The sequence below is a fragment of the Thermobia domestica genome, chromosome 3 (genome assembly GCF_964235325.1).
Source record: "Thermobia domestica chromosome 3, izTheDome1.hap1.1, whole genome shotgun sequence".
In the NCBI taxonomy this organism is placed as follows: domain Eukaryota; kingdom Metazoa; phylum Arthropoda; class Insecta; order Zygentoma; family Lepismatidae; genus Thermobia; species Thermobia domestica.
The window spans coordinates 209446826-209466118 of NC_137456.1; the positions used below are offsets into that span (position 1 = coordinate 209446826).

Consider the following 19293-nt stretch of genomic DNA (forward strand, 5'->3'; position numbering starts at 1 on the left):
TCCTCTACCTCCAGTACTTACGAACCATTTGCTACAGAGTTGTAGACTTCTTTTCGTTTTAAAGGCAAGCTACGAATCCGACTTCTTTAAATGTTGGTATTTTCGTAGAAATAGTACGGTATTTGAGATCTAGGTATCAGTATTAACAACAATTAAATTACTAACCTCTATTTATGGCATAAGCATACACAATACAAAATATACCAGAATTTAGATGTCATGAGAAATATCATATCTATTTTTGTTTCGGGCAATTTCACACCTGGTTCAATATTTGGTGCTTTTAGCCTTAAGTCAGGTTCAACATCAGTGCGTTTCACGAAACAAAGTACTAAAAGCGTTTGCTTACACAAAAAAAAAAAAAAAAAAGCTACAAAATCGAACTAGACGTTATAATGCCTTTTCATTTAGTTTCTTATTCTCACAATATATCTCTACGTGAAACTGGCCAAATGAACATTCTTCATTTTTTTTTTTTTTTTTTTTTAAGCCATTACAAGTTCATTTTGCTCATCTTGAGACATAGATTTTAGTTGTACCACACTATATTCGAAGGATTTTTATCCATGGGTTCTCAGAATATCATTAAGGATACCACATCCCATTCGAAGGATTTTTATTCATGGGTTCTCAGAATATCATTAAGGAAAGTAATCTCTGGAGCTAGTCGCTAAATCACTGGATGATATGTTGAACTTCTTGTGCTAATTCTTCTTCAGTGGACTTCAAAAGTGACTTAAATATTGGAATGGTGCGGAGACTACTTGCAGTCAGCTCGGCTTACCTACAGCCTATCTCATCACGTAATGATTGTGACATATTTTGTATAGTCAAGGGTTCTCGATGAATATAGCAGTAGTTTCATTTCACATTGAATGCAACATTCTTCACTCAAGGAATAAGTCGTTTTGATGCCTGACACTGCATGCGCACTATCTGTAATGAGGCCTACACATTTCTCCCACGAAATAGAACACTCCTTGAAGAAAGTAGTTCAAAGCCTTGTATATACACTCTGCTGTACAGGTAGGAAGTTCACTTGAACACAAGAAATCTTCCACAATTTTTTGTCTTTTTATATGTAGCATATGAAAACTAGCATGATAGCTTTGTTCGTGATGTAGGTACTATCATCAATCTGCAATGGAAGAATGTTCCAAGTCTATATCCTTGAAAGGAGGATGAGTCTTTGGCAACAGTTATGTCATGTATTCTTTGTTTCACTATGTTGCTCCATAGATGTACTTTACTATTTCAGTAGACGCCAACTTACCAAATACACATTTACAGATAGTAATACAGGCTGGTAGAATGATTTTTTCACATACAGTATGAGCCATTCCTGCTTTGAAAATTATTTTTGCAACGCTATAAGGAGCCAACGTCACATTTTCATGGGCAATTACACAAAAACGTCCTTGTACAGTTATTTATTGTTTTTATTTATTTATTTATTTATTTTTATTTATTTTTTATTTTATTTTATTTAATTTTATTTTATTTTTTGCCAAATTCCACTGCTTTTTCCTAGAAAACGTCTGGTGACATATTTTTCTGTTGTAAAATATTTGAATGTCGCCTGAGATCAGCTAATTCCGAATGTCGCCTGAGATCAGCTAATTCCATAGATTCATTAACAAGTCATAGCACAAAACACTCATGGGCCCCAAAGGTGATCCTCATTTAGCTTCAATGAAACCATACTTAAGATAATCACTTGCTGTACTTTCATATTTTATAATTTTGCTATACTTTACATGTAATAGAAGTCGATGTACTCACAATAAGATAAACACTAAACTCTGAATCAACAAAAACAGACAACAGTTCAGTATCTTGTGTTTTCTGGTGCGGATTACTTTGTCTTTTTAAAGGACCAGGCTTTAATCATGCTTTCATTTCAACAAGAAGTTAGAAACAACTATTGGTATAATGAATGTGATAAAAGCCAAACAAGCTGCAAATGTAACGATACAATGCTACGACAACCGTCACAAGCATTTAAACTTTGACTATTAAGTTTGCCGAATTGATGTGAACGTTGACATAATTAATTATTCATTAGACCGATATGTGACCTACTTTGCGATAATATAGATTTCCAGCTACCGTTTGTGTCTATTTCTATTGGCAGTTGTCATTCTTTCATCTGCACTATCAAAAAAAAAAAAAAAAAAAAAAACTTATGAGACGTTTGTTCTGTAAAATTAAATGCGTTATAAATTATGAGGTGTACATAATGCTATGCATTCTCTAAATTTGTAACTACGGACCACCACATGGGAAAGACTCCTCTAGTATCACTTTTGAAAATCAATGTTCAAAATATCAATATAATAATAATAATAATAATAATAATAATAATAATAATAATAATAATAATAATAATAATAATAATAATAATAATAATAATAATAATAATAATTTAATCATATAACAATAACACTAAGTCAATTTACTACACTAACCATACAACCGTTTGTTTAATAGTAATCACAGAATCAGTTGTTAAATGATTTGAATGAAACCACTGGGATCAACATTACTTCGTCAAGAAGCTCAAACAACTAAGTCAAAACCTTACCCCGAGACAGCCAGCGAATTTCTAAATATAAGTGTTTCTGATCAGTTCCCATTGTATACAACATGTGCGTACCTAATATGAATTTTGATAGGCCAAATTAACTACTAAAAGTTTGCATACCACAATGCAAATTATACATTATTTATAACTTTATATTGTTAATATTATGTCATTTAAACATTTTATTCATGTAAAATCACATTGTTAAAGCCAACATTCTATATATTATAAGCGCCTAACATATCAGTTTTTTGGGAAAATTTTGGAGAGATTCGCAAAAGCAACGACTTTATTTTATTTTATTTATTTATTTATTTATTTATTATTTATTATTTTTTTTTTTTTTTTTTGTTTGTTGCAAGTTTCAAAATCATCTCCCATCTACTAACCAAACTTTTAGCCTTCAGTGAAATATTCCTGAATATCAGAGAGGAGATTACAAATGTTTCCATCTAAATACGGCACTCAGGTCCAGAGATGGTATTATTTTAAGCTACCTATGATATTATAATGATACTAGTTCAACTCTAATGTGGTTAACTATGAGTAAGAAACACTTGTGTTCAACGCCAGGAAGACGAGAACAATTCTTTTGTATTTTAGTAACATTGGAGTGTTATTTTCAGGGAACAATAACTCGTAATATTCTTTACCAGTGACGTTTATTTGTCACTTCATACGTCTTTCTTAGCCACCCCTCTTGTCCAGCCTGGCCAGCCAGGTGCGTAGGGATACAAAATTTGAAAATGTGAGTTGCATAATTTGTTTTTTAAACATAATTAAATCTGCAAAGGTTCTTGGATACACCGAAATAGCAATTATGTTTTTCCAGAACGATATGTACTATGTCCGAAAGTCATATCTTTTAATTGTACCATTTAAAAGTACTATTTACAGATAAATCTTAGGCCCACGCGGGCGATGTTCGTCTGCAAATGATTTACATTCCCCTTTGGTCAATGAACTAATATTTTGGAAAAGTGTAGTACCCTCCACATAACAATATAAATAGGTTTTTATACTATAGTTCTCTTGATTAATACATTTTGTAAATGTTATAATGTTTAAACAGTACTTATAATACATGTCTAAACAGGGATGAGAGTAAATAACTTGAAATATATATTGTGTTTACATCCCTTCTGATTGTTTTCTGCTGGGCGACCTGCCAGTATTTCGCATAGATTTCCCCACCTCCCAAGCTTCTCATTTGTGGAGTGGGAAAGTTGAAAGTTTTTAATTAAGTTTTTTTTTCCTTTTAATGTCTTATATTTAATAGAAAGCATTGCAAGTATGTCAAAAGATATAATTTTGTTCAGAATAAATGAAAGTATGTGGTGAGACATTTAAAACTCACAGCAAGTCATATAAAATGAATAGAAACGTTCAAAGTCATGACTTCATTTCAGAAAGCCGAAATTATTGTCAGAACAAAACCGTTGGTACATAGAGAAAATTACACATAGAAAGGAGTCTAACTTTTTGAAGTTTCCAGCAACGGAATAACTACGGTTGACGGAGTGGTCATGAGACACTTCGGTCCGAGTGCGTTGGAAGGTGTTCCCTGTGACACCAACTGCAATCTTCAGTATAATTGTACATCTTAAAAAGGGGGTGATCTATTCCGGGAGTGATCTAGTTGGATATAAGTAACAAGCAGGAGTTCATGTTTGTATCGTGAGACAGTTAGGGGGTGTTCATAATACACCAAATTACTACTACTATCAAGCGACAATATTATATATAATAAATTTAACATGAATAATTAGTATTGATAAGTTAAGGTATTCAATGCAACAGATGTACACACACGAATGTTTCAGAACTTATCTGAGACGGATCAGTAAACTATTCAGTTCATTGTTTATTATATTATTATATTATTATTATTATTATTATTATTATTATTATTATTATTATTATTATTATTATTATTATTATTATTATTATTTCTTTCTGTAAAAGTTGGAACTATTACGGAACTTTCCAAAATGAGTAATTTTACTTAAAGCCACCCAATACAGAAGTTCATCATAAGTGTTGTGAATTCGACCATATACTGTAGTTTTGTGAGACTTGTTTACCGCGGGGCATCATCCCAGTGATAACATCTAATCAGTCTGTGTCATACAAGCTGTAAATCGACTACCAGAACTAGCTTAGTAGTTACTTTCTAAACAATATATCATCGGAGAAGATATGCAGCAAATAGTCGACAAGAAACCTTCCTAATGGGAAGAAGGGAGTGCATGTACAAAAGGGAAGAGTACATGTCATAAGAAGACAACACCAAAAAGAGGACACCATACACAAGTAAGACAACTCATCATTAAAGTAAATCATGTGTGGCCACAGACCGTATTCAATTTGAATAGCTACGAAAATTTATCTTTTTTTTCTTTAAGATTACACGAAGAAGTGTACAATGTGCAGTGTGATATATGAAAGTTTTTATTTTATTTTATTTTATTTATTTATTTTACTTTATTTTATTTATTTATTTATTTAATTATTTATTTTTTTTTTGAGATTAAATTTGAACCACGTACTTTGGAATTCCTTTTTATTTCTGGAGTACGTTCTGATGTCCTGGTACGTTCACACAATGTATGATAATGCTTTCTATTTCAGGCTGATGTTGGTCGGTGGTTTCTGAGCAGATGATTTTCTGACTGTAAATATTATCGCTCTGTAAATGAGTAATATGTTGGTACCCTTGACTCCGTTTCCCATTTTAGATGGATAAGCTACTACACTTGTAGCCTATGAGTTACAACATTCAAGTCCCGCAAGGTAGGCCACATGAACTATGAGACCTATGTAAATCTTTAAATCAGATAACATCTTTTTTTATTAACAGTTTTACGATAGATTTACACAGGGACTGTTTTGATTATTATCAATATTAAAATTTCATTCAAGAGTCTCAATTTTTTTTTAAGTTTCTACCGCAATTATCCATTCATCATAGTTCATGGGACCCACGAAGACAGATGATCTTTTCAGTCGTGGAAGAAAACCACTATCTGAATAACAGAGGAAGACCTTACGGTCTACATCAAGAATAGTGGTGGCTCAAGGTGACTACTTGTGTTCTGAGAGTTTCACATTCTCGAGATACAAGTAAGCATCTCTGTGGACTTGTTTCCATTCTCTCTCTCGAGCTCTCTACCTTATTCAATTGGCTTTCCTATCAAGGACCGCATCACATCTCTCACTATACACCATTTCATTACAATGAACAGAAAATACCAATCTGTTAATACAATTGATTATTTCACTGCCTCGTTAAGAACGGTTTTCATTTTGGAGGCCATACGACGTGTAGCTAGTGTAGTTTATTGATCCGAATGAATATGTTGGGCCAAGTACTGCTTGCGTATTAGCTTACGTTCCTGATGCTGAGACATGTTTTGCATTTATCTTTTAGCCTTGGTTAGTAATTTTGTTACTTCTTTCATTTCTTAGTATCCTATTCTTCTCAATTGGCTGAAACCTGGGCAATGTATATTACGAATATCCGAAATGTGATCAACATGCTAAGATAACGTTTACTGAAAATAAAATGTCCCGCGGACCCCCTTTAAATCTCATGCGGCTGCCAGGGGTTCGCGAAGCACAGATTGGGAAACAGTGAAATATATTGTACTTTGAAAGTAATAATGAGGTGTTTCCTCAAAAGTCAAGGAAATTTTAAAAATCATTTTCAATAAAGTAATCAGAACAAAACATTATACTAGTGCAGTTGTTCTCAACCGGTATTACGCAATCCCACAGGGTATGTCGCGAAATTTTAGAACTTAAAAATCACGAAACATTAATAGGTGATACCGGAGCTATTAGAGATAAGGGACTATTCGAGTCAAACTAAGAAAAACGTTCACTACGCATTTACTGTGTGCAGCAACGCCATAAACTTCTGTACAGTTTTTAGTTTGTTGTTCGTGTAAAAGGTTGATGCTTTTATTATTCTCAATTAATTCAGCAGTTGTTGAGATTTTTTTTTTTTTTTTTTTTTTAGCAAGGTTATATCCAACACCAATTTTCTTCCCCTGGCATAATATTATGTATATAGCGAATAAGCAAATCTTAGAAGGGAAAATCAAAGAACGGCGATCGGAAGACCAGTTTGTATTCAGGAGAAAAAGGGGAACAAGGGAGGCAATACTGAGTCTACGGTTGATCACATCAGGACAAACAAACCAATTGTAATAGCATCTGTAGATATAGAAAAAGCTTTGACAACGTAGATTGGAATATCATGTTCTGAGCGTTGAAGAATCTGAAAGTGGATTACAGAAACAGAAGAGTAATATGCCAACTTTATAGGAACCAGACAGCTGTTATAGGAAGAGATCAGAAGGAAGCAAGAATAAGTAAAGGAGTAAGGCAAGGATGTGGACTTCACCTCTTCTGTTCAACGTCTATACAGAAAAGGCTATGAAGGAATTCTATGATAAAAACGAGAAAGGCGTAAAAGTAAATAGTCAGATCTTCAGCACAATAAGGTTTTCTGATGACATAGCATTGATAGCGGAGAACGAAAAGAACTTGCAAGAAGCACTTTCAAACTTGAACGACCAACTGGAAAAAATATGCAAAATGAAGATACATAAGAAGAAAACAAAAGTGATAATGTGCACAAAAGCAGGACAGGAAGAGGCAAGCATATGGCTAGATGAAGAGGAAATCGAAGACGTTAAAACGTTCCCCTATTTAGGAAATCTAATATCCTCAGACGGAAGAAGTGAAAAAGACGTGTTCCAGAATAACACAGGCTAAACAAGCATTGAATAGGAAAAGAGGACTACTAACGTAAAAAAATGTGAAGCAGGACGTTCGCAAATGATTTATTAAGGCACTGGTATGGAGCGTGGCGTTGTACGGATCAGAAACGTGGACATTGAGAAAAGCTGGAAGCATTTGAAATGTGGTGTTGGCGCAGAATGCTGCGCATATCACGGACCGAAAGGAAAAGGAATGAAGACGTACTAAAGGAAGCTAATGAAGGACGGACAGATCATGAAGATAATAGGAAAAAGAAAAAACAGCATGCTTGGCCATCTTATTCGACATTCCGATTGGATCACTGTGCTGATAGAGGGAAAGGCAGAAGAAAAACCAGGAAGAGGAAGACCAAGGATAGAATATCTAGATGCAGTTACGAAGAAGAAGTCTTATCAAAGTATAAAATAACTCTCCCAAGAGAGAGAAAAGTTTTAAAATTTCCATACTGCCCACCGACCTGTGGTTGAGGTTAACGCCAAGAAGAACAAAATATAGTCCGCATATTTACTGATGTGTTTGCATGTGCATATGGCAATGTGCATATGGCATACTTCGATTGCTTTCGTCGCTTTTGTTCGTAATGTCTGCGAGAGGCATTTCCTTATTCGCAAAAGCAAATAACTGGACTATTTGAATCAATCGAAATTTGAGAGAAGTATGAGATTAAAAATTTTGTGTTTAAACAATAATTTATGAATGACATTATGTGTAGAAGTTCCGAGATAAAGAAATATTGAGCTTACAAGCACTTGCCACAAACAAATTGCTTTAACAATATTTCAGCTCTCTTGGTTGTTTTATTTTTTTCTAAAGTAATTATTAGCGATAGTGTTTTGTTTTCATTAAGTTAGTACGAGTCATAGAATCTATTAAAAATAAATAGGCCCTATAACAAAAGTACAGCGTTCAACATGTGATGTTAAATAGCTTTCTTTAAATTCATCTTTCTTGGAGAAAAGTAATTTTTGGTGACTCATCATGTTGCATCCATAACAGGAATCAGTCAGCGATTAGTGCTACAGGTGCTGCATGTGAACAACATGGCACCCATACAAGCTGCAACTCCAACAGTGGTTAATAGAGGATGATTCAAACAGGCGAGTACAATTTGCTGAATGGGCCATGGAAAGGTGTGAGGAGGATCCCATGTTTCCACAACGTATTCTTTTCTGTGATGAGGCATTATTTTTCGTCCACAGAAAGGTCAATAACAAAATCACAGATACTGGAGTGACAGAAACCTAGATTGGCACCAAGACAGCAAAGAGGTGGGTGGGGAAAAGGTTGATGGTGTGCTGTGGAATCTTGGGGACGTACTTCATCCATGGCAGCCTGACTGGTGAGACATGTGCTCTGTTCGAGGATGATGTGTTCCGTACTCTTTCGTATGAAGACGGTGATTTCCCATCCTTTCTCCAGCAAGAAGAGGCTCCACATTACTATGCGTTATGTTTACGCCAATGGCTCGCAATTTCCGGGACATTGGAAAGGGTAACGGGGACCGTTAGAGTGGCCGCCACGATCCCCAGATCTTACGCCGCTAGACTTCTTTCTCTGGGACCATCTGAAGATCCTGGTTTATCAAGAACCCATCCGTGATACCCACCATCTGATGCAGCGAATTCTGTAATGTTGTGAAACCGTTAACCCAAACATCCTGTTGCGAGTCCATGTGGATCGGCAGAGGCACCTTGCAGTGTCTTGATCAAGAAAGACAGCAAAACGAGCACGTGATGTACTGCCAAATTTTCACCCTTTGTGACGCAATAACTTCTTAACCAATAAACTTAGGTGAAACTGGACTGCACCACTGTTTCTCTGAGATCGAACTCGTGTCAAATGATACCCCACATGCACCCCTTCCCATTTAAAAATCCAAAGTTGGATCCAAGATGGTGTCTTCCAAGATGAGCGCAATGGCAACCATGTCGTGCAACATGGTCCATTACTCACCTGAACAGCACATACCATGAACCAAGTGTGAACGCAAAGCCGTTCGTGTTCTAGAGGGATGTTAAACGACTTATGCCTCGCCCTGCATTATTAATAATAATAAAAAACAAGTAAATGTGTCTTTCAGTAAAGTATGTCATCAGTGAAAAAAGGTTGGGAATCATTGTATTTGTGAACTACGGTTTACCAAATTTTAAGAAGAATGAACTATGCAATATTCTAGAGCAGTGGTTTTTAACCGGTGTTGCGGCACTGGTGTGTCGCGAAATTTTAGAATTTAAACATTATGAATAAATTAAAAATAATTAGTTGAAATCGAGACGACTGTACCAGTCAACACCTTCAGCAGTAGCAGTAATGCTCAGTACTATATACAGTCATTATAAAAACTAATAGGTTTCAGTATTATAATATTAAATATATATTATTATTATTATTATTATTATTATTATTATTATTATTATTATTATTATTATTATATTATTATTATTATTAAATATATCAAACAAGCGTATCGCGATGTCCTGGTCTTTCAGAAAAGTGTGTCGTCAATCAAAAAAGGTTGAGAACCACTGTTCTTAGAGTTCTTAATAACGAAACACACACATATGGAATATTTACAAAATTTGCCTGAGCCGTTAGTAAGATGTCGTCAGAGAAAATCATGTACCAATGGACTACCCTTTAGGGATTCACAAGACAAGTAAGTTATATTATTTAAGTTAAATATTTACAGAACTTCATACAATATGAACAAAATCACCTGTCGGTTCTTAGAAGGTCGTCAGATAAAATACCTTCACCAATGAGCTACTCCTGCTATAGCTTTCAAGAAAAACAGTGTTGGGTAAGTTACTTGTAAAAATGTAACGCGTTACAAGTTACTTTACTTTCTCTTAAAATGTAACGCGTTACTTGCCTCAAAAAAGTAACTGTTACTTTACTTCGAAAGTAACGCGTTACTTTTAGATCCGAAACTTTGAATATATGAAAAAATCTTATTAATTCATTTTTCCGTACGACTATTACTACCGCTATTATTATTATTATTATTATTATTATTATTATTATTATTATTATTATTATTATTATTATTATTATTATTATTATTATTATTACTATTATTGTAGCAACACTGTGTATAAACATGAATGATAGGCGGTTTATATCTGAATACTAAAAAAGTAGTTGATTGCCAACCTCGGTAGCCGTGAAGTCTAGGAGTCAAGTACATTGTTCACGAGCTTCTGAATTTGGGTTGAGAGTCTAGGTTGAGAATTCGGGTTCGAGCCAAACATTGTTAGGAGTTTATAGGGCACTGGCCAAATATCTTCAAAACTGCTCGGCCCGGGTTTAGAATTGTCAAGGACTCGAGCAGCTCGGCTCACAGCTCATTCACTATCGACCCAAACCGAGAAGTGAGCCGAGCCAACAACTCACCCAACCGAGTCAGCTAGAGCCCTTCGCTCAGTTTAGTCGAACCGAGCAGATGGCTCATCCCAACCAAGCCAGCTCGAGCCGATGGTTCACCCCAAGCGAGCCGGCTCGAGTCATCGGCTCAGTTAAGCCGAGCCGAGCTAAGCTTGTTTTAAAAAATCTCTTGTAGTCTCGCTATCGAGACGAGATGAGATGCGAGCAGTGTCCCCTCTCGTGAGGAACACTAAAAGTATTCCATATTACTTCTTAGCTTACATTTCTCATGGCTTTCGCTTTCCAGTGTAATCAGGCCATGATTTCAAAACGAGTTAAAACGAGCGAGCCATTTATAAAACTCTACTCGACTCGAAACTCAACGCCAAAAGCAGTGAATCGGCTCGGAAATCGACTCGAGAATATTACTTTTGACTCGACTCGAAACTCGGCTTGGATTCGAGTCGAGTTTTAGCTTGACTCGTGCCCGTCTCTATGCGTTAGAAAAAATTGCTTATTATTATTCTACTAAACTAATTATATAATAATAGCAATGTTGTTATGTAAAATTAAAAATACAGAATATTGAGAAACATTACATTACAACTGACAAAATGAGAACACATGAACTGGAAGTGAATCAAAACTTGCCAAAAACTCTAAAATCGATACATGCTTTTTAAAGCTAGTTGTTCCAAACTCTATAATCAACGGGACTTTAGAATACGCAAACTGATCTAAAATAACTCTAATATTACATACCATTACATTACATCAATAAAGTAGACCTGCTCATCAGAACACAGTTTATTCATATTAACCCCTTACTGTATGTCGTTAATTATGGTACCCTAGTTGTTGATAAATATTTCCCGAACGATAAAATATTTTCGTTCTCCATCTTTATAAAAACAACGTCAATCAAAGTAAAATAGACTACCATTGCACTCGTAGTTCACTCACTAAATGTATTGATTTGGAGCTGTCAAAATCTTCCAGGTGCATGCAATCAGTACATGTGATTTTCCTGAGGCTGTCCTCATCTTTCAAAAACAGCAAGTGGCACTATATTTTGTTATGTAAATAAACAAATCAAATTGTATCTATGAATGTATTTGCAAGCCTACAACATAAAGTTCGTAAGGCGAAACGGGAAAATGCACATCGAGATTTCCCGTTCCGTCTTACATTAAGATGAAAAGTGATAACAGGTTTTATATGCAAATTTCATTGCTAGAGGTCATAAGGCGAAACGGGAAAAGGCGAACATTGTTCCATTCTGAGAAATTCACATCACAGGAAAGAAACATTTGTTTCTGAAAAAATATATATATATATATATATTGTAGTTACTCATCCGAAATGTAACGCTAAAAAAGTAACGCAAACTAGGTACGTTACTTAAAAATTTGTAACGCGTTACCGTTACAGTTACTTTGGAAAAAATGTAACGCGTTACTAGGAAACGTTACTTGCGTTACGTTACTTCCCAAGACTGAAGAAAAATTACTTACGTCATATTACTGGATTGTTAATTAAATATTTATCCCTGATAGACTATATGAACAAAATTATCTTACTTGCTTTTTGATAAAATCGTTTGATGTGGGGAAAACATCCTCATCAGTAAATTGTCCGTTTTTTTTTTTTTTTTTTTTTTTTTTTTTTTTTTTTTTAAAGAGACATACCTTATAGTATATTATAGATACTTGTTCAGGTATTGATTTCTGAGATACGAATGCTACTACTGAGCCGCTTATAAAAATCACACGAAAAAATCCCATCCCATCAATAAACTACCTTTCTTCCCATATCAACTATCTTCGCAGTAAAATCCTTTCCAGATATTTTAAGGAACGAATGGTTTGTCAATCTGTGTGATTATTAATTACTACTGAACTATACAAAGTGAACAAAGTCGTTAAAGCTGGTTTCCACATAACACCAATTTCCTATTTTAACCTTTTAGTAAAATACACTTTTTTGGAAACGGGTGAAATAACTAAAGATTCAAAATGTTTCTATGGAGAATCAAAAGCAAGTTTAAAATTCAATCTTGATGCGTTGAATAATGTGACAATTATCGTTAGTTGGTGTTGTTTGATTTGGAATTTAACATCACTTTTCAAGACAGAGACAATATAACATGTGGACCTCCGTGCGATCCGAATTACATAAGTTCCCACCGGGAATCAAACTCAGATCTACTGTGCAGAAGACGTGTATACTAAGTATATAAGCAAATAGTAGCTCTTGTGTGGCCTCTAGGTTTCTATTTGAATATACATCGTGACGAGCAATTGGATTCCAAAATTATTCTTTCTTACGACATCTGAAAGCCTTTGAAATTTTCATGTAAATCCGTTCAAATCTCGAATTCCATTATTTTCCTAATTACAAACTTTTCTTCACTTCAGTGCCACCTAAGAATAGTGGCTGAAAGTACTACTTTGCACATGAGATAAAAACGAAATAATTTACTCCAATGCGTAAATTTACATCGGTATTATCAGTGGCGTATTTAGGATCTTGTTTCGGGGGGAGGGCTTGAAAATCAGTAGGAATCATTTGTATTGTACATACAATGCCAACAAATAATAATGAAATTATTTCGGGGGGGGGGACTCGAGTCCGATAGACACCTCTCTAAATACGCCACTTGATATAATTTTAATCAAAAAAATAACTATTCAAATTGTGATGTCATTAACATTTTGATCTCTTGCTGAATTTTTTCACGTCGAAAACTGCTGGAAAAGGAGCAGAGGCGCAACCCTCAGGAACGAGACTAAATGATGAAATCTGAAGTGCAATTGTTTATCCTTAAATTTTGATTCGAAAATCAGTGGCGGCGTTAGGCTCATAATACTAGGGGGGAAAGAGAGGAGACAAAAATTTTAGAGAGGCGAGGCAACCACACTTGTTTTGCTTTGAATATTATTATTATCGGTTGTATATATTATTATTATTTACCGGTTGTACATAGAAAAATGGGGGCGAAGAGGAGCGAGAAAACAAATTGGGTTGGCGGTAGCCTCTCCTCGCCCCCCTGTGGCGCCGCCACTGTCGAAGATGAAATTTTGTCGATTCGTGCAAATCGAGACATGAAAGTTCTTTGAAAAATAAAAAGTCCCAGTAGAAGCAATGCAGTGAATTAATAATCTACTCCTTTCATTTAAGGATCATAATTGTAAGTATAAATTTATTAAATATAAGAATGGAATTTTAGAACTTGCAAGCACAAAGACGCCCTCCCCCCCCCAAAAAAAAATCACCAGCACCACACTAATGCATGTCATACGTTTAAGGCGAGACTGTTCAAACAAAAATTGTGTGATATTTTCGAGGGGATTTTTTCTGAGTTTCCCCACTTGGAAGTTTAATGACAGTTTTCTCGGAAACAGTTCTAGGAATGGAGACATAACAAGCACGTATATAGGAATTTATTTCGGAGTGGTCCAAATCACGTCTAAAATTATACTAAATTTACAGAAAGATCGAGATTTCGGGGTGTCTGGACTTCCAGAACCTATTTCCTGCGTACGTCCCTGACACACGAAACCTTGTTTGACAGCTATGAGATTCAATAATGCACGATGTATAACTTAATAATCCTTTTTGTTTTTCAGGATCAGAAATTTATAGATTTCTTACATGTAAGGTTTCTTGAGGTGCTCCGGTTTCCTCCTACCTACCGTTTTTATTTCATAATTATCGTTACCGATTCCCTTAGCCTGCCGCAGATGGCGACACCGAAATGCAAAATTTACGGAGAAATGACGAGAATCAGACGAAATGTCATGAGAGTAACAAAAAAGGCAATAAAGGTCATCAGTGTAGGCTGATTAATGAGGAAGAAAAACGATGTTAAATTCTGGACTATATGACTTTGCAGGTTGATGCAATATAAAGTGAACAGGCAGTAGAGCATAATACAAGTGTTTCAAACCCAATATGTTATTAACTAACTGGGATGTGTATGCTGCTGTAATATATGGAAATGCATAAATGTTCAGCGGAAACTAGTAAGAGGGGAGTTCCATCTGAGATAATTGCAGTGAAATGGGACAAAAAGGTTGAGAGATATACCATGTATGGGGGCATAAATTTGTAAAATCCACGGAAAAAGTCGTGTATTTGATTTTGCAAAAGATTGTAAAAGTAGGCCTAATAAAAAATATCGGGATGTTACACTTTAAATGTATAATAAGGTAGAAGTACGAAATGGAAAGTGTGTTCTGTACCACATAATACTCAATAAAAAAGACATGATGAAAGGAAGTGCTATGTCAAGGTAGTGTGAAAAATAATAATGCAGGTGTCGCAAAAGTTGCCATATGAAGTGTTTTTCCGCTATATTCACTTATGCGTATATCCACTGTCTCTGACGCGTTTGTTTCCGACGGATGTACCTTCTCGGGTCCCCTTACGGGCTCATGCCGTGATTCGGTTAGAAAGCATTTGTGCTTTTTAATGGCCACCTAGCATTGGTTAGTTCGTGCTTAATGCAAGCTGGTTCCTATACCATACAACCACATTCTTTATTTATACTCAGGCCTCGTGAAATTTATAAATTCTACAGCAAGGGCACGGTACGAGCTTTAAATGAAATTGTGAGTCATCTCCATGAAATATGTGGCTTTCCTTATGGGCGCTTCACATTGTACCAACCGACTTTTAAAACATTTAGGTTTCAAATACCAGACACTTAGCAAGACGAGAGTGATAATGGAATCGAGCAGGATCGTTGCTTGGCGATACATGAATTTGAGCAAGTTAAGGCAATTCCGCAGTGACGGTGGAAAAGTAATATATGTAGATGAAACTTGGTACAATACCCACGATGTTTCAAGAAAAGGCTGGGACGATGGCTCGTGCTCTTGTTCCCTAAATGCTTCCACATCTAGGAGCAAAAAAATAATGGTATTGCATGCCGGCAGTGATGACGAGTGGATAAAAGGCTGTATGTTTTGTCAGCGAAAAATATTGGCAATGCAATGGCTGACAGTCACGATGATATAAATTCTGCGGTATTTGAAAAATGGTTCTCAGAGATCTTTATGGCTAATAGACTAAAACAGTGATGTCGTCATTTCCTTTCCGTTACCATGGTGATCGCCATGTTTTTTCTAAACAAATACGTGAAGTTAATGGAGCTAAGGAGCTTATTTCTAAGAGCTCTATCTTTAAGTAACAAAGTAGAAACCAAATAGTTAATGTAAGCACAATTATCATGTAATCCACCATAAGAAGCAATTATACGCAATATAATCTCCCTAACGTGTAGATTGACAAACCGTCAGCACAGAGAAAGCTGTAAAAATGTATGATATTTTTAAAAAAAGAAAAAAAAAGTCTGTTAGAATAATGTTAATTCCATTTCCTGGCAGTTACACTTCTAATGTCTACTCTTTATAATGGGAGTCCACAATATTATTTCTAAGTATACAACATTACAAAAGAAGGAAAAGGCTAGCCTCTAGAAATATTCAATCCAGACCATCAGTGGATACTGGTAACATCTTTTCTTATATTCTCTATCAACTTTTTTTTTTTTAAAAAAAGACAATAATCTTAAACATGTAAACATGTAAAAAAAGACACATCCAATTATGAATGGTTCAGTATATATTTTCAACAACTGTTAAACAATAATCCTCTTCAAATTGGCAATAGTATATCATACTCATATTATTAAATGAAAGAATTTCCGCAACTATTTAGTTAATATCTGATTATGAACAAGGTAAGTTCACTCTAAGGTTTAATTTTGAAATTATAAAAATTCTCGAAATGTACAAAATCAGAGGGAAAATTTCACAAGACTTGTAAATTCGCTGATTCAATGCTAGCTCGCTCAACTCGCTCGCTGCTTGTCATGCACGTAACAGTATTTAATATATTTCTTTTCAAATTACCTTTTCTATCTTTTTTTTTCTTTAGTTTCATTGGTTAGAAATATTTAAAAAGAAACATAAGTATTTCTTTCACTTTAATGTTTGCACTTCCGAAATATTTCATCACTGTTTTCGTTTTGCACATAGGTTCTTTAGGTATTTAGGCTACTTGTTGTTTAGAAAATAAAATGGCGATCACCATGGCAACGAGAAGGATGTGACGTCACACTATTTCAGTCTATTTGCCAACAAATTAAAAGTGTGTAACTGTTTTAGCATATCATTCGCTCTTAAAATTAAAGATGCCGACCATGTTAATGAACGTAAAAGACACTGTTCATTACATACATGTAAACAATATCCCAGTGCCCGACCTTCTCCCGATAATGGCTGTCCTGTTGGATGAAATTAAAAAGGCAAATACAGATAAAGCCTATGAAATTAACAATATGGCCATTACGTTTTGAGACTTTCGCCTTATCATTGATGCCTTAACCCGATTGAAATGATTTGGTCGAAACTGAAGAAAGGCGTTAGGAAGAAAAATGAAACACGCTCATTAAGTGGAAATGTTTGCAAGATGTTAAGAGTGTGTGTTGAATCGATAGACCCAAATGTGTGGGAAACGAATATTGACCATGTAAAGAAAATCGCTATTTTACGCATGACCAGGAGTAGAACGACAATAAGTTCATTATTGACGTAGACTTCCGACAATGACGTAAAAACTGAACAAGAGGATGCAATATAATCTCTAGTAACTAAGTTAGTTCAACTTGGATTGAATTAAAATTCACTATAGAAGGTGTCAAATGTCCTCCGAAGTCCTATATTAATATTATTGATAGTCCTGTGTGAACAATAACTTTCACATTTCTTTCTTGTTCTTTTATTGAAGGGGGCACAGTAGCTCAGTGGTTAGCCTGCCTCGCGGGTATAGTGGCTAGCGTGTGCGCCTTTGGTGTAAGTGGTCCCGGCTTCGATTCTTGTTGAGAGAACTTTTGCAATTTTAACTGTCTTCGATGTTTCTGTGTTCGTGTGCCTGTTTTTAAAGGTTAATGTAAAACAGTAAAATATCGATAATTAAGGAAATTAATTTGCTGAGGAATGTTCAATTAACTTTAATAAAAGTGGTAGAGTGCTCGCTTCGGATTCCGGGGGTTTCTGGTTGAATCCCAGACCATATCAGTTTATGGTGGATGAAATTGTGCTCGAGGGTTTTCTCGGAATTCTCCCATTTTCTTATCCTACCAATTGAAATGAAATCTTCAGTTTAACGTTTCACATTACTCAAACGGAGGCTAATGGAGACAGATGATTATGAAAGTGAACGATGATGAATGCAGTGGTAGAAGGGGGCGAGTATTTCAGATTAAGCACTGCTGATGTTCACATAAGCAGAGAAATACTGTATGTTCTTCACTTACAATTTACGCACAGATTTAACTTATTTTCCTTTTTAAAACAAATACCTGTTCTCAAGATCAGCTTCCTTGATCTTACATTGCCCGACATCTTTTTCATATTAGCCATAGTATTGTGAAGAAAGAACATACACAGTTGTTGTTAAGACGTTGCAACCCCGCAAATGCGGTTAAAAGAGATGCTGTTGTAAAATGCTGTTGATATATCAAGGATAAAGATACAAGTCTAAACTAGTTTATCTCATCACATTTCTCTTGCATATGATATGGTGAGATAAGTTGAAACTGTTAAAATTTATCGCATGGATGTCAGGTATCCTCCACAAAAACAAAGGAATGAATAGGACACTACATCCAACCCTCTTTGGCTGCCAATTTCTCAGAAGGAAAGAATGAAGTATCTGGTTCAAAACAGGTTTTCATAAAAATTTGCTGATACTTGTTGTCCAGTGATCTGTTGACAAAAAGGAAATAAGTATTTTCCCTTTCAATTTCTGTTCATGAAATGTGAGTATTCTTCTAAAATACAGAAGTTACAATAAATTAATCAGCTCATTTGGTTTGTTTTGATTTATGAAATTTAACCTCGTTTAAAGGAAATGTAGATCCATAGTTTAAAGTGAGATAAAACCGACTGGCACCGGAATTGAGACCTAGACCACATATATAAGAAGCGACAAGTCCTTGATTCAAACCCTTTCCCGTGTCTCCGAAACAATATATTATAAACCGAAAATTAAATATTTGTAATAATTCGTCCACATAAATTTATTGTACACCAGAGATGGCCAACGCGTCAACGGCGGTTTACTAGTCTACCGCAAATCGCGAGACGAAGTCCGAGGTGGTCTGTGTTATACTGTTTGTATCAATTAGACATAGGCCCTACCTATTTCGATGAACAGATTGCTAGTTTCTGATAACAAATGAACGTTTTTTTTAAAGAAAATAAGGAATTAATTGTGTATTTTAAAATATTTAAATAATCTTAATTTTGTGGTTTGTAATGACCTTTTTCGCACTGTCCATCACGTCCTCGTTAATAGTATATATTTTGATACTGTATGTAGACCGCCAGTGATTTCTGAAATAAAAAGTAGCTCTCCAACCTAAAAAAGGCTACCTACCCCTGTTATACACCTATTCAATATTGTTTTATTTTCACTTTTTACTCTCTTCTTTCAATCACGTGCTTTAGTGTTTCTCTCATGTTATAATCAATTTAGAATTCTGAAAC

General features: G+C 35.1%; 1 protein-coding gene across 2 annotated transcripts in view; it reads right to left on the bottom strand.

The window, feature by feature from the left end:
- LOC145680944 (heat shock protein 110-like) overlaps positions 1-19293 on the bottom strand; it is a 241511-nt gene that overhangs the window by 150484 nt on the left and 71734 nt on the right. The window lies entirely within an intron of this gene.